Source organism: Ambystoma mexicanum, chromosome 14 (assembly GCF_040938575.1).
Source record: "Ambystoma mexicanum isolate Mex_15411 chromosome 14, UKY_AmexF1_1, whole genome shotgun sequence".
In the NCBI taxonomy this organism is placed as follows: Eukaryota; Metazoa; Chordata; class Amphibia; order Caudata; family Ambystomatidae; genus Ambystoma; species Ambystoma mexicanum.
Genome location: NC_090940.1, coordinates 173,893,694 through 173,910,884, shown reverse-complemented (window position 1 = coordinate 173,910,884; position 17,191 = coordinate 173,893,694). Strand labels below are relative to the sequence as shown.

Below are 17,191 nucleotides of genomic sequence, written 5' to 3'. Positions count from 1 at the left end.
TCTCTGGGAAACAGTTTATCCCAATGAAGGTATTAAAACCTTGGGACAGCCTAAAAGGCGTCCCTGTGTAACTGCACTGAGGGTGCTGTGTGACACAAATGAAAAGATGTCGCCTATGGAGTTGTCTAAAACTCCATAATTAAAGAACACGAGTAAAACTCACATCAAAAGACATGAGTGGGGGAAAAAGGGCCACACACTCTCCAGGTAAAAAAAAAGTTCTCAAAATCCAGCAAGTTGCTGGAGGTCCCTAAGGTGAAGAGAATTAGCACTTTTATGAGCATTCTCCCCAACCAACATCTATTTGCCACTGTATCGTCTCAAAACCCACCACCTTCTCCAGACATTGTTCGCTAATATATGCATAGCATGTGATCTAAGCAGATTCCACAAGCCTCAGAAGGGATACATTACTCACCGTAATCATATTTCTGATGCTTGTATCTGCTTATATTCACATGCGCCCACCCTTCCTCCCCTGAAAGAAGGTGTATAGATTTTTGTATGAGCTTTTCGGGTATTTATCTGCTTGAATACACCTGTACGCGCGACACACTTCATGCTACCTCATGTCAGAAAAAAAAAACAATCTGAGGGACCTCGACGCATGAAGGACCATGGGTACAGTGGATGTCACACTAGGGATAGTATTACTGGCATGCCCTGTCAACGTCCCTTTTCGAGTTTTTGAAAACCACAACTGTAATACTCTGCAGCTTCCACTAGATGTCAGCCTACGCATAGCATGTGAATCTAAGCCGATACAAGCATCAGAAATAAGATTATGATGAGTAATGTATCCTGTGTATGTGTGTATGTATATATATTTCTGAGGCTTGAGGAATCTGCTTAGATCACATGCTGTGCATAGGCCGACATCTAGTGGAAGCTGCGGAGTATTACAGTTTGTTTTTCGAAAGTCGAAAATGGGCGTCGACACAGGGCGTGCCAGTAATACTATCCCTAGTGTGACGTCCACTGTACCCATGATCCCTCACGCGTCTAGGATCCCCAGATTGTTTTTTTCCGCCATTCTGGTCGGAAGCACTTCATCGGAGTTCCCTGGCTTTGCCATATTTTCACTCAAAACTAATTCTAATTTGCCCCGTTTTGCAACCTTTCGTCGATCAACATCTCGACGCCGAACCGGGGAAGAGATCAACGTCGAATACCCGACGGATTGGGCCTTGAGGCTTCCGCCTCGGCTCGGGCCTGGGCCGCTGGCCTCGGCCCTACAAGTAGGGAGAGTGGGGGGTGCTACACTTCCACACTCGGGTATATATATATATGTATGTATGTATGTATGTATGTATGTATATATGTATGTATGTATGTATGTATATATATATGTATATATATATGTATATATATATATGTATATATATATGTATATATATATGTATATATATATGTATGTATGTATATATGTATGTATATATGTATGTATATGTATATATATGTGTGTATATGTATGTGTATATATGTGTATATATATGTGTGTATGTATATGTGTATGTATATGTGTATATATATGTGTATATGTGTATATGTGTATATGTATATGTATATAATCATATAGACACCTTCTTACCTACACACACTTGCCCGCTGCCCACAGGCGCGTATGGAGGGTACGCCCTTTCAGTTTTGCCCCAAGTGTAATAAGAAATACCCTTGGGTAGATAAGCACGCTACGTGCAACCTTTGCCTGCCCAGAGACCACCCCGAGGCGGGTTGCAGGGCCTGTAGTAGGTTTAAGCCCAAAACTCTTAAGGACCGCTCCACCAAGCGTTGGGCCCACCACGCCAAGCTAGCAGCTATGGAGGCGGAGGGTACCTTCAGCGACGGCAGCGACGCCGGACTTTCAGACGGCGAGGGCACAAAGGCGTTGAAAGACAGCCGAACGCACGTCCCCGGCCTCGGAAGGTCGTCCGTCCCGGCGACTATGGGGAAGTCCCCCGGCGACAAAAGCGTTACACATACACACGCTAAACACAAAAAATCCACCCGAGATTCGACGTCGTCGAAACCTCGGAAAGAGGCACAGAAGGAGCGGTCCGAAAGGACGTCCTCTGGGCGGTCCCAGTCGAGGTCGCCGCACGACGTCAGGCAAGCCTCCACACTTGCACATAGTGCCTCGACCATTAACATCACGGAAGATCAATCGTCCGGAGACGAACACGACTTCCGTCACCAGCCTGCACCCCAGGTAAAGGGTACATCACTTGGGAGTAAGGAGGGCCCAGTTTCGAAGGCTAGTTCGAAAGACAGGGATTCCACCTCCGATCCTCGACGCCAGGCGTCGAAAGATAAAGGAAATGGTAAACACACTTCCACCCACGGGGAAGGGGGTAAGCAGCAAAGGAAACAACCCTTGCAATCCTCCACAACAAGAGAACTGACTTCCCCCTCCAAGTCTTCTCAGGGCCAGTCCATAGAAAGTTCCAGCAAGGTCACCCCAAGCTCCAAACTCTGGTCATGCGAGGACATTGACAGAGTAATGTCAAGGATGTCTTCCTTAGCAAATTTCTTCGAAAGACACCCTGACCAACTCCTAGCTTTAAACCCTCAGGAATCTTCTCCCTCAGGTTCAAGGGACCCTATCCCTTCAAATAAAAGGCCCCGGGTCGAGACGCCATTTAGGCCTTCAGACCCCTTTGAGGTCCAACCCTATTCTTGCCTTTTCCCTACAGACCAAGGGAACTCTTCCCTTATAGAGGGTCAGGAAATTGACACGCCAGAAGATCTCGCAGGGTCAGATTATTACGGGGAGGACGAAGACGAGGATGAGCCAGAAAATAGCCCAGATATTTTCCGAATGGACTCACCAGTCGAAAGGGAAGCCCCAGGGTCTGATTCCCCAATAGATAATCAGCCCCTCCTGAATGAACTGCTCTTTCGGGCAGCTAACCACTTCCACATAGACACACAAGGTGTCCAGGAAGAGAGGGACTTTGCGGAGGAACTAATAGGGGAAAGGAAGCCAGTAGCCCAGACCATTCCCATCCTGAAATCTATTCAACGCAGAATAGCACCATCCCTTATCAACCCAAACCTGACAAGACCTGTAAACCCGAGGGTAGAGAAGCTGTTTAAAGCAGCCCAGTCGGACCCTCTATATATTAGAGGTCAACTTAAGCCAGACTCTCTAGTCGTAACCAACACCCGCAAGAGAGCTGGTACCCCATTATCTTCCTCTGAGGCTCCCCCCGACAAGGAAAGTAAGAAACTCTATGGTTTTGGCAGAAAAGTAGCTTCCACGGCAGCCTACAAAACCAGAATCGCGAATTCCACCACACTGTTGGCTAGCTACAACTGCCATCAGTGGGAAGAAGTGGCAGCACTAATAGATTCCGCTCCCGAACCCCTTAAGAGCCAGCTAACTCGCATTGGTGCAGAGGGAAGAAACGTCTCAGGCTGCATTTTAAAAGCAACTCTGGACGCCGCAGACAATGCGGGTAGACTTATAGCAGAGAGGACTGTCATCAAAAGACATGCTTGGTTGAGGCAGTCGGGATTCAAAGCAGAAACACAAGCTGCACTCTTAGACAAACCAGTGGAAAGTGATCTCCTGTTTGGGAAGGCAGTCGAGGACGCTCTAAAAAACGCTAAGGAAGAATTCGACACCCTCAAATCCCTTGGCCAGTTAACTACCAAGCCACCTAACCAAAGAGGGAACGGCAATTTTCGTCGCCCCCGCGGCCAAAATTCCAATAGTGGAAATAGCTATTCCCACACCCAGGGTACCCAGTGGAACACCAACTCACAACAGTCTACCCAGGGGTATGGTAGGGCTGGTAGAAGAGGACGTGGTAGAGGCAGAGGCAGCCCCAGTAGAGGAGGCGGCACGCCTCCACCAAAGCAGTGACGCTCAGTTCAGGGTCCCTTCCCATGCAACCCCAGTAGGGGGACGAATATCCAGCTTCACCCAGGCATGGGAAGGGATAACATCCGACAGATGGGTGCTGTCAACGGTATCCAATGGGTACTGTATAGAACTACTGCAACGTCCCCTAAACCATCCTCCACGACAAAAAGTCCACTCCTTAGAACATCAGAAGATCCTCCTCAAGGAGATCTACAATCTGCTCCTAAAGGACGCGATAGAAATCGTCCCAAGACACCAGGTAAACAAGGGTATTTATTCAACTTACTTCCTTGTTCCAAAGAAAGATTTAACAATGCGCCCAGTATTGGACTTGCGGCCTGCCAACAAGTATGTCAAGCCCCAAAGGTTTCGTATGACTACACTACAAGAGGTAATCCCCCTCCTAAAAAAGGGGGATTACATGGCAACTTTGGATATGAAAGATGCCTATTTTCATATTTCCATGCTCCCAGCGCACAGAAAGTACCTACGCTTCAAGGTGGACAGTCAACACTATCAGTTCAAAGTGCTGCCCTTCGGGATAGCTTTGGCACCAAGGGTATTCACCAAGGTACTGGCTGTGGCGGCTGCACACCTACGCAGGAAAGCTATCCCAGTATACCCTTATCTGGACGACTGGCTCATAACGGGGGAAACCCCAGTAACTTGCAGGACAAACATTCAAAGGACTATCGACCTCCTTCACGAATTAGGCTTCTCAATCAACGAGAAGAAATCAAGCCTAGTGCCAAGCACCTCCAAACAGTTCCTAGGAGCTATCCTGGATACTCAAAGAGGTTTAACGTTTCCCTCAAAGGAAAGAATTCGGAATATACTACTGCAAATTCCGCAATATCAGGCCGGTCGCCAAATAACGGTACGCAAGGCAATGCGTTTGCTGGGCATGTTGGCTTCATGCATTTACCTGGTCCCCCACGCGCGCCTGCGCATGCGTCCCATGCAGGAATGGTTGGCGAAACAGTGGTCTCAGGCAAGCGGTCAGTGGGACGATCTAGTGGTCGTTTCGCCAACATTGGTACAAAGCCTTCACTGGTGGACAAGAGTAAATCTTGCTCAGGGGAAACCTTTTCACGATCCCGAGGTACAGGCAATAGTCACTACCGATGCATGCCTCACTGGGTGGGGAGCTCACCTTCTCCACCACACAGCCCAAGGTCTCTGGTCTCCCTCAGTAGCCAGGAACCACATCAACCTGCTAGAACTTCTGGCAGTATTCAAAGCACTTCTAGCATTCGAGCCCTACCTGCTCAACCTGTCAGTGCAAATCCGGACGGACAGCACAACAGCCATGTTCTACCTGAACAAGCAAGGAGGGACTCGTTCACCAAATCTGTCCAAGCTTGCCCAGAAAATCTGGAGATGGGCACTCAGACGGAACATTTTCCTGTCATCACAACATGTTCCAGGGGAGCTCAATTCCCTAGCGGATGCTTTAAGCAGAGACTCCCTCCCAGAGGAACACGAATGGGTTCTACACAAAGAGGTCGTAGAAGACATCTTCTCTCAGTGGGGTTGCCCCACTATAGACTTATTCGCCACAAGCGAAAACAGACAATGCCCAGGATTTGCATCCAGGTTCCCCCAACCAGACTCCCAGGGGAACGCCCTGTGGATGAACTGGTCAGGGATGTTTGCGTACGCTTTTCCACCAACTCCTCATCAGGAAGGTGGTCAACAAAATGAACAGAGAGTCAATGACGCTCGTCCTAATTGCTCCCATGTGGGCAAGACAACCTTGGTTCCCACACTTACGCAGGATGGCAGTGTGCGAACCCATCAGACTTCCAACCTGGTACAACCTTCTGTCCCAGCACCAGGGTCAAACAGTGCATCCTCAACCCAACTCAATGAACCTGGCAGCATGGCTCCTGAGGTCATAGAGTTTGGACATCTCAATCTACCACAAAGATGTATGGACATCCTAAAAGAAGCTAGGAAACCAAACACAAGGCACTGCTACTTTGACAAATGGAGAAGATTTGTTATTTGGTGCCAGAATAAACAAATCAACCCAATTGAATGCACTCCTTCCACTATTGTTACATACATGCTCCACCTGCTAGATGCAGGTCTAGTTTTTAACTCACTAAAGGTGCACCTGGCAGCTCTATCAGCCTACACCACCTCCCATAACAAGGTATCGTGGTGGAAAATACCAGTGGTTAAAGCTTTCATGGAAGGAGTAAAGAGACTTCATCCTCCAATTTCCAACCCACCACCAGGATGGGACCTGAACGTGGTGCTATCTAAACTCATGGGCCCGCCCTTCGAGCCCATGCATAAAAGTAGTCTCAAACATCTGACTTATAAAACTGCCTTCTTAGTAGCCATTACTTCTATAAGAAGGGTCAGTGAAATCCAAGCTCTGTCAGTGCAGGATCCCTTCTTTACTGTCCACAAGGACAAACTGGTTTTACGCACACACCCTAGGTTCTCACCTAAGTTTATCTCTAAATTCCACGTAAACCAGTCCATCGAGCTTCCGGCTTTCTTCCAAAACCCACAAAGCTCAGCTGAGGTGAAACTACACACACTAGATGTGCGTAGGGCGGTCCTCTACTATGTAAACAAGACCAGACCGTTACGAAAAACAGATCAGCTGTTTGTCTCCGTAGCTACAGGCAGAGAGGGGGATCGCGTCTCTAAAGGTGCCATCTCTAAGTGGATTGTTAACTGTATCCAGCTGTGTTACTCACTCGCTGAAAAAACTCTGCCTTTCACGCCTAGGGCCCACTCTACAAGAGGTATTGGGGCCACTCTGGCTTTCATTGCAAATGTACCCCTTGACACCATTTGCAAAGCAGCTACTTGGAGCTCTATTCACACTTTTACTCAGCACTACTGCATTGACACTCATTCCAAGACAGATACACAAGTGGGACAAGCGGTTCTAAGACATTTATTTGCTCATGACCCTTCTCACACCCCACCTCCTTCAGGTACTGCTCGCTAATCTATGCACAGCATGTGATCTAAGCAGATTCCTCAAGCCTCAGAAGAGATACATTACTCACCGTAATCGTATTTCTGATGCTTGTATCTGCTTATATTCACATGCGACCCACCCTTCCTCCCCTCTGAGAGAAGGTGCATGGTTGCTTGTAGTCTTACCTTTCTACCTATCTGCTTGGATTATCTGTACTCACGCTACTCCTCATGCTACCTCATGTCAGGAAAAACACAATCTGGGGATCCTAGACGCGTGAGGGATCATGGGTACAGTGGACGTCACACTAGGGATAGTATTACTGGCACGCCCTGTGTCGACGCCCATTTTCGACTTTCGAAAAACAAACTGTAATACTCCGCAGCTTCCACTAGATGTCGGCCTATGCACAGCATGTGAATCTAAGCAGATACAAGCATCAGAAATACGATTACGGTGAGTAATGTATCTCATATGTATTTCTGAGGCTTGTGGAATCTGCTTAGATCAGATGCTGTGCATAGGTCGACATCTATTGGAAGCTGCAGAGTATTAGTTGTTTTTGAAACTCAAAGGGGCGTCGACAGGGCGTGCCAGTAATACTATACCTAGTGCGACGTCCACTGTACCCATGATCCCTCAAGCGTCGAGGTCCCTCAGATTGTTCTTTTCTGCCATTCTAGACGGACGCATATAGCGGAGTTCCTCTTTCTGCGTAAAGCCATCAACTTATTTGAATTATCGGTAGTTCATCTTTCGATCCTTTACTGACCATCGAAACATCATGCCGGTGAAGACTAAGAAACTGCCTGTCGTTAGACTACCGCGATGGACCGTTCGGACTTGTAAGGCCGCCTCGGGCCTTGGCCCAAACAGTAGGGGGAGAGGGGGGAGGTCATTTTAGGATGTACATGCCCTCTTTCCTACACTATTTCCGCCCATCTGCCATAGTTTGTAGTTATGGACAAGACCCCATTTAAATTCTGCCCCAAGTGCAATTGTAAATTCCTGTGGGTCGACAAGCATTTAGTCTGTAACTTGTCTCCCAAGAGACCACGTTGAAATGTCCTGTCGAGCGTGCAGGCTCTTTAAACCCAAGACATTAAAGGACCACTCCACGAAACCAGGCAACTTGAGGCCATGGAGGTAGAAGGTTCTTTCAGTGATGGCAGCAACGCAGCTGTTTTGGACGGCGAGGGCGACAGGCTAACTCTGGCTACCAAAGTGCAGGCCCCGACCCCAGAGGACAGGCCGGCGGCCATGTTGTGGGGATACACCCGGCGGCGTAAGGGCATCAAAATCACACACACCACTAAACACAACCCCAAGTCGAGACTCGACACATGGGTAGAGTGTTCGACAATGCACGGCACCCAGGGAATGGTCAGTTGAGTCCCTGGCCTCTAGACGTTCTCGTTCGAAATCGCTGCACGACAGGACCAACCTTCGAAAAGACAGCAGGGGTGTCATGCGTAAAACTCTCTTAAGGCCGGACGTCCGCAGAGGAGGCTTTGACCCTTCCCACTCCAAAAAGTCGATGCTCGGCATCAAATCAGGTAGTAGGCCCCGAACACAGTCGAATACACACAGCTCTGGGCGCCGGGCCGGGGGGGGGGGGAGTAAATAAAAATAATTCCTCAAAGACCCCTCATAGGGATAAAAGCCCTCCTAGGGAACAAACTTCTCAGAAAGAAGCCGAAGGAGACTAGGCCCATCCCTAGTAAGGACAAACCTGTAGAGACTAGGCCTAAAAAATCTGGGGTTATCCCACCCACAGATGAAGACTTGGGACTCCCTTCCCAACCCTTGGTAATCCCAAGTTCAGCTGAATGGTCTCACAAGACATAGATGGGGTCATGAGGAGAATGTCCTTTATGGCCAATTTCTATGAAAAAGACCCTACATACTTTGGGTTTCCAAGCCACCCCCCACCACAGCTCCCTCTGGGTCGCAAGTCTCTGCTCAGCCTTCTCAACCCCCTTCTAAAAGGTCTCGTACAGAAACTTTAGTGCGTAGCAGTTCTAGAGCTCCATGACCCGGACTCTGATAACGAGGACTTCTAGATTGTAGAGGCAGCTGATCCTCAGTATTATGGGGAGGATGAGGACCAATGGGCTAACCCAGAGGCCAATATGTACCCGATACTCGCCTATAGATCAGGATCCTCCTATAGTTGATTCTCCTTTTGACAACCCCTTCTTAATGAGATGCTAGCCAAGACGGCAGAGCACTTTCAAAATGACACCCAAGAGGTGCAGGAGGATAAAGACTTTGTAGAACAGATCCTTGGGGACAAGAAGATGGTGGCGCAGTTTCTTACTTTACTCAAGTCAGTACAGTGCAGGAGTCAACCGTCATTAGAAGCCCCTAACCTCCCACGGGCTGTAAACCCACGTGTAGAAAAGCTTTTAAAGCCCGCACCTTCAGACCTACTGTATATTGGAGGGCATCTGAAGCCATACTAATTAGTTGTAACTACATCTAGGAAAAGAGTATGCACCCCCCCCTTGCTTCCTGAGGCCCCACCCAACAAGGAAAGCAAAAAGATTTACACCATGGGCAGGAAAGTCTCCTCCGCGACTTACCAAACCAGAATTGCAAACAATGCTACCCTTTTGGCTAGTTAGAACTGCACAAATGGGAGGAGATGTCTGCTCCAGAACCACTGAAATCCCAGCTAGCACAGGTGGGCGCAGACGGGAGGGCAGTGTCCAGCTGCTTACTTAACACCAACCATGACTCAGCGGACAATGCCAGAACAATCTTTGCTCAGGGTACTGGTATCAAACGTCGTGCGTGGCTGCGGCAATCAGGTTTCAGACCAGAAACTCGGTTAACACTAATTAACATGCCTATTGAACCCAATGTGCTCTTCGGCAAGGTCGTCAAGGGCGCCCTTAAGACAGCCAAAGACGAGTATGACAGTTAAATGGTTGGGCCAACAAGCCACCAGGCCAAAAGCAGAATGGCAATTTTTGCAGTTTTTGCGGCCAAGGTTCTCAACGGGGGTCCAATTACAGTCAAAACCAGGGTTCCTCCTGGGGAAATAATCAGTCAGTCCTCCCAGGGCTATCCTAGAGGACAATGCAGAGGTTGTGGAAGGGGCAACCCCTCTAGAGGTGGCACCCCACCTCAGAAGCAGTGACATTCCGCTTCAGGTGCACTCCCATGCCTCTCCAGTAGGGATGTCTGCTGTCCTCAGTAGCAGGCGGATACTGTTTCGAACTCCTCAAACAACCCCATGACCACCCCTACCACAGAAGATTCGCTCAAGAGAAAACCAGCATATCCTCCTCGAGGAGATAGCCACTCTTCTAATAAAGGATACCATCCACCTGGCCAATCGGGTAAACGGGGGTATTCTTCAACTTACTTCCTTGTGCCAAAGAAAGATCTAACAATGCGCCCAGTATTAGATTTTTGCCCTGCAAACAAGTATGTCAAGCCACAAACGTTCTGCATGACTACACTGCAAGAGGTAATCCCTCTACTAAAAAAAGGGGATTACATGGCAACATTGGATCTGGAAGAGGCCTATTTTCATGTTTCAATGTTCCCAGCCCACAGAAGATTCTGGCATTTCAAGATAGTGAACCAGCACTACTAATTCAAAGTGCTGCCCTTCGGAATAGCCTCTGCTCCAAGGGTATTCACAAAGGTGTACTGGCGGTGGTGGCAGCGCACCTACGCAGGGAGGCAATCCCAGTGTAACCTTACCTGGACGACTGGCTCATTACAGGGAGTCCCGCTCTAATTTGCAGACAAAACATTCAAAAGACAATCCACCTCATCTTTCAATTGGGCTTCTCCATCGAGAAAGTCAAGCCTAGTGCCACGCACTTTAAGACAGTTCCTAGAAGCTGTCTTAAACACACAAGGGGTTGGTCTTTCCGAGGAAAGAGTCCAAAATGTGTTCCTGCAAATACCGTATTATCAGGCCGCCCGCCAGATAAGGGTGTGCAAAGCTATGCATTTGCTAGGCATGATGGCATCTTGCATTTACCTAGTTCCTCATGTGTGCCTGCGACCCATGCAGGAGTGGTTGGTGAAACAGTGGTCACAGGCAAGCTGGTGGGACAATCTCGTGTTCGTTTCGCCAACACTTGTACAAAGTCTCTGGTGGACAAGGGAAAATCAGCTGAAAGGGAAACCTTCTATGATCTAGAAATAGAGGCAATTGTCACGACGGATGCCTCTCTAGCGGGGTGGGGCGCTCATTACCTTCATCACACAGCTCAGAGTCTGTGGTCTGCATGGCAGCCCAAAACCACATCAATATGCTAGAACTTCTGGCAGTATTCAAAGCCCTTCGGGCATTCAAATCCCATTTAAAGAACCAATCCGTGCAAGTCCTGACCGACAGCACTACAGCAATGTTTTATATCAACAAACGGGGGCACACGTGCTCCAACTCTGTCCAGGCTTGCACAGCAAATTTGGAAATGGGCACTCAAACGGAGGATGTTCCTATCGTCACAGAATGTTCCAGGGGAACTAAACTCTCTAGCAGACTCATTGAGCAGGGATCCCATACCAGAGGAAGACGAGTGGCGTCTACACGAAAGAGTCGTGGAACACCTCTTCTCTCTATGGGGTTTCCCCACAATAGACTTGTTTGCTACAAGTAAACAGTCAATGCCCAGACTTTGCGTCCAGGTTACCCCAGCCAGGATCCAAGGGGCACGTCCTATGGATGAACTAGTTAGGAAATTTGCTTACACTTTCTCCCCCCTCGTAACATCTCTCATGAGGAAGGTGGTGAACAAGATCCACAAGGAACAGATTACGCTTATCCTAGTTTCTATGTGGGCAAGACAACCATGGTATCCACATCTGCGCAATCTGGCGATGTGTGATCCCATCAAACTCCTGTGCCTTCTACTCACTCAGCACTAGGGACTAACAGTGCACCTGCAGCCTCACTCGATGAACTTGGCAGCATGGCTCCTGAAGTCATAGAGCTCGGACATCTCAGCCTGCCACAGAGATGCATGGCTATCTTGAAAGCATCAAGAAAACCAAATACTAGACACTGTTACTTTGACAAATGGAGAAGATGCGTAATTTGGTGCCAGTCTAAACAAATCGACCCCGTAGAATATACTCCTTCCCACATTCTAACTTATATGCTCCATTTTCTAGATGCAGGGTTAGTATTCAACTCCCTAAAGGTCCACCTGGCGGCTTTATCAGCCTACACCACTTCCCATAATAAGGAAGGTACCTGTCATCAAGGCATTCATGGAGGGAGTAAAGAGACTCCACCCTCCTATTTCTAACCCACCGCCAGGATGGGATCTCAACGTGGTACTCTCTAAGCTCATGGGCCCCTTTCGAGCTCATGCGCAAGTCTAGTCTAAAACACCTCACTTACATAACCACCTTCTTGGTGGCTCTCACTTCCATATACACAAGTGGGACAAGCGGTTCTAAGATATTTATTCAATGTTCACACATCCCACCTCCTTCTAACACTGCTCGCTAATGTATACACAGCATGTGATTTTAAGCAGATTCTACAAGCCTCAGAAGGGATACATTACTCACTCTAATCATATTTATGATGCTTCTATTTGCTTAGATTCACATGCAACCCACCCTTCCTCCTCTCGTAGAGAAGGTGCATGGATGCTTATGAGCTTCTGATGCGTATCTGCTTGGATACAACTGTACTTGCGCTACACATCATGTCAGAAAAATAACAATCTGAGGGACAGACGCATGAGGGATCATGGGTACAGTGAACATCACACTAGGGATAGTATTACTGGCGCGCCCTGTTCGACGTCGCTTTTTGAATTTCGTAAACTGTAATACTCTGCTGCTTCCACTAGATGTCGGCCTAGTCACAGCATGTGAATCTAAGCAGATGCAAGCATCAGAAATATGATTACGGTGACCAAAGGGTCCCCAATTATTACCAAAATCGGGGAACTTCATGGGATAACAACCAATCCCAATCCTCACGGGGCTACCCCAGAGGGTACCGTAGGGGTCGCACTCAGGGTAGAGGCAGCCCCGCCAGAGGTGGTACGCCACCCAACAAGCAGTGATGTTCTGCTTCGGGTCCCCTCCCATGCATCCCCAGTAGGGAGGCGCATTTCCACCTTCATCCACGCATGGGAGGGGATCACTTTGGACAGATGTGTTCTGTCCAGTGTCCGGAGGATACTGCATAGTTACTAGGGTGCCCCTGCGACCATCCTCTGCAACAAAGAGTACACTCGCTGGAACATCAGAAGATCCTCCTCGAGGAGATCGCCATTCTGCTAGCAAAGGACGCCATAGAAGTCGTCCCGGTCAACCAGGTAAACTGGTATTTATTCAACCTACTTCCTTGAGCCAAAATAAATCTGACAATGCGCCCAGTATTAGATTTGCGCCCTGTAAACAAGTATGTCAAGCCACAAAAATTCTGCAGGACTACATGACAAGAGTATGAGAGGTGGGTTTACTCCTGGTTATCTTGTCTGATTCGGTATCAATAATCCTTCTAACACGGTAGTTAGTGCGATACAGGTTCGCTTTTATTGATGGTTTATGAAAGATTCCACTTGATACAATGATTAGTGTGTAGAACACTGTTATGGCATTTTATGCCTTGGTGCGGTCAGCCGACACGTGTTTCAACCCAAACGGGTCTTTCTCAAGGCTGAACAATATTCAAAAAGGTGCAAAGTGATATGTGGTAAAAGACATTTTGTGACCAGCATGTTTAATTAACAAACATTAAACGTGGTGGGTGATGTGTGGTGGTGGTGGGAAATTTAAAAACATTGCATAATTGTACATTGCATTTACAAGTTGGATTATTAACACAGTAGACAGAAGAAAAAATGGGGAGAGAGAAAAGAGAGAGGTTAGCAAGAGCGGTGGGGAGGAGGATGGGCGGAAGGAGGATTGGAGAGATAATTGGTCTTCTTACCAAGTATGTCATGCTGCGGTCCCTGGGTGGGGTTCTTGTTTTATTGTGGGTGGCTGTCCTTATGGCAGTCTAGCTCCTATTGGGCTCTGAAAATAATTCATGAAATAGTCCGTGGTTACAACTGGTATATGGTTATGATTTGTATAGTTCGAAGGGGGTGGGTTGAGCCCTTTCTTAGGTATGGCGAGTTTCAGCGAGGGTTGGATCGAGGTGGCATTGCTTACCTTCGTCCGAGTAGTGTCTGTGATGCGTTGCTCCCTGCGGCTTCAGTGGTGAATGAATGCCGCCATGTTTAATATACTTGCGCATGCGCCTACCAGCCATGGTTGGACTGGCGGCGCATGCGTGAGCGTGTGGTGTCCCAGTGGGTGCTACTGCGCGTGCGCGAAGAGATAGTGTTCTTAGGAGGCAAATTGCGCATGCACGGGTGCGAGTTAGCGATACTGAAGTGTGCACATTTTGATGTTTTTCTGAATGGGCCATGGCCCGGTGGAATGGGGCGGTATTGTTGGAACCTAGGAGGGCAAATTCCAGGGGGATCAGAATGGAAGGGTGTAAGTGGTGGTTTGCTAATTTCTGTTATGAGTGGATAGCTCATTTAAAGTGTGATTGAATAAGTCATTACGGATGGTCAGTCGTGGCTTGCCAAGAAATTTGTCGATGTCTGAAACTGTTATTCGTGTTCGTCGGTCGGGCCAGGGTGTGATGCCCATTGAAGTATATCATGGTGGAGGCAGATTTGGTGGTTGAGAGGGTTTACAGAAAGACATTGAGGTCGTGATCTCTGTTAAGACCATTTTTAACACATCTAAAGTGACAGATAAGTCGCGCTTCTTCTTGTCTGAGTTTCTGGATTCTGTCTCCTCCTCTCGGGCCCAGCCTGACGATTTTCAGTCCGATGAACCTTATTTCACTTTTGTCGTTCATTTGGTGATACTTCTGCCAGTGGTTGGCCAGCGGTAGTTTAGGATCTTGCGAATGTATGCTGTTCATATGTTCCCTTATCCTGATGCGAGCTTCTCGGATGGTGCTGCCAATATATATCTTGTCACATACGCAAATCAAAGCATAGATCACATACTTACTTCTACAATTGATGTGCTCCGTGATTTTAAATATTGGGCAACCTGCGAATTTGGCACAGTTAGTTTGTGTCGCATATTTGCACATTGAGCAAGTTCCGCATTTAGTGAAGCCTATTGGTGTTTGCTTGCTGAGCCAGTCTTGTGCCATGATGTGTTTCTCCGCGAGAAAGGAAGGACTAAGTAGGTTCCTGAGAGTTGGTGCTCTTTTGAACGACATGCTTGGATATGTCTCAAGCTGAGGTTCGATATGTTCATCCATACGGAGTAGCTCCCAGTGTTTGGTCAAGATTTTTTGGAGGGCATGACTGTCTTGGTTGTATCTTGTGACAAATCTAATCTTGGGGTTGCATTCCTGTCTTCTGGGTTTAGGTGTTAACAGTGTAGATCTTGGAATGTGTATAGCTTGTTCTCTTGCCGGTGTCAGGCTTTGGGCGGAATAGCCTCGGCATCTAAATCTGCGATCCAATAGGTCGCATTCTTCTGTGAAGGATTTGTCTGTGTTGCAGTTCCTTCTCGCTCGGATGTATTCACCTTTTGGGATATTTCGTATAACACTGTTCCTGTGGCAACTTTGTGCATGAAGGGTTGAGTTCACTTCCGTTGGTTTACGAAATGTTCTGGTTGTAATTTTGTTGTCTTCAATCATAATCTTGAGATCCAAAAAGTCTATTTGTTCCGAGCTGATATGGCTAGTTAGTTCAATGCCATAGTTGTTAGTATTGAGGTAATCCATGTATTGGTTTAGTTCATCTTCTGTCCCTTTCCATATCAGGATGATATCATCTATGAAACGAGCCCAGTTGACAATTAGGCTGGTGTATTTGGTTTCCTTCATTGCATGCTCTTGTTCGTAGGTATGCATGAAGCAGTTGGCTAATGCTGGAGCATAGCTGGCTCCCATAGCGATCCCCTTGATTTGCTTGTAGTATTCACCGTTGAAAATAAATATGTTGTTGTTGAGTGAAAATTTCAGGAAGGATTTGGTCATTTCTACTTGATCGAGGTGTGACGCTGACTCGTATTTGAGGAGGTACCCCATACTCGATATTGCAAGTTCATGGTCTATTGATGTGTACAGGGCCTTGACATCTAAGGTGGCCATTAAGAAATTCGGTTCCCATTTGATTCTGGAAAGTATCTCCAAAGTATGCATGGTATCCCTGAGATAGGTAGGGATCTTGACGATGAGTGGCTGTATTACATTGTTGATGTATCTTGCTAGTGTTTCAGTAATACCGCCAATGCCACTCATAATTGGTCTTCCTTCTGGAATGGTGTCAAAGGTTTTGTGGATCTTCGGTAGGAAGTACAGCGTTGGCATAATTGGATGATCCGTTCTGAGATAGTCATATTCATCCTCTGTAATGAGTCCTATCGCTTGATATTTGTTTAGGAGTTCTCGGTGTTCCCTGAGAATCCTGGCTTGGGGATTGTTGTCCAGTTTCTCGTAGTTGCCCGGTATTTGGAGGTGGTTCAGGGCCATTTTGATGTAGTCTGTTCTTTCCATAATAACTATATTGCCTCCTTTGTCTGCTTCCTTGATCACGATGCTGGTTTCTTTTTGTAGATTCCTGAGTACCGTTTGTTCCTCTTTTGTTAGGTTGTCTTTACTATTACTACCTCTGGTACATCGATCTTCCAATTTGTGGAGGTCATTGGTCACAGCTTGATGAAAGGTGTCTATGTAGTTCTCCGCACATAGTTGTGGATTGAATTTGGATTTGCTTTTAAGCTCTGGGATTTTCATGGATACACTCTGAATCCCTAATTCTTGCATGCATTCTTGCTTGCTCTTGTTGTTCTCTGCAAGCGTGCTTAGGAGGTGGATGTCTTCAAGGTCTCTGATGGTGAGCAGGCTGGGTTTTGGTACCGTTTCTGGTGGTTTGTAAACCGTTGTTTTGGTTGCGAAGAATTTTGTAAGTTTGAGGCGTCTAGTAAATTTGAATAGATCTATTTGTATGTCTACAAAGTTGTTCTTGCTTGATGGTGAGAAGGACAATCCCTTATTGAGTACCCTTATTTCCAGATTCGTGAGTTCTTTGTGTGACAGGTTCATGATCAGATTTTGTTGTGTTTCTGTCCCACAGTTTTCTGTGATTGTGACCTTGTTTGTCTTTGTTCGATTTCCTCTTCCAGGTCTCCTGCGTCCTCTGTCTGTTCTTCCCCCCCTTCTTCTTCTTGAGGGGTTCCTGTATTTGTCAATGGGGTTGCGAAGGATACCGATTTTTTGTTGCTGTTGGGTTGTGATTTCAGGCGACTTGCCTTCTTGTGTAGTTTTATTTGGTCTAAAAAAGACCGCTTAGCTGTCTCCTTTACCGGTAAATTTGATGATTCTTCCTGATCGCTATCAATTTCTGAACTTGCAC

At 47.3% G+C, this 17,191-nt stretch overlaps 1 protein-coding gene across 1 annotated transcript in view; it reads left to right on the top strand.

Moving 5' to 3' along the window:
* RTF1 (RTF1 homolog, Paf1/RNA polymerase II complex component) overlaps window positions 1-17,191 on the top strand; it is a 956,198-nt gene that overhangs the window by 719,763 nt on the left and 219,244 nt on the right. The gene's annotated exons all lie outside the window — the stretch shown is intronic.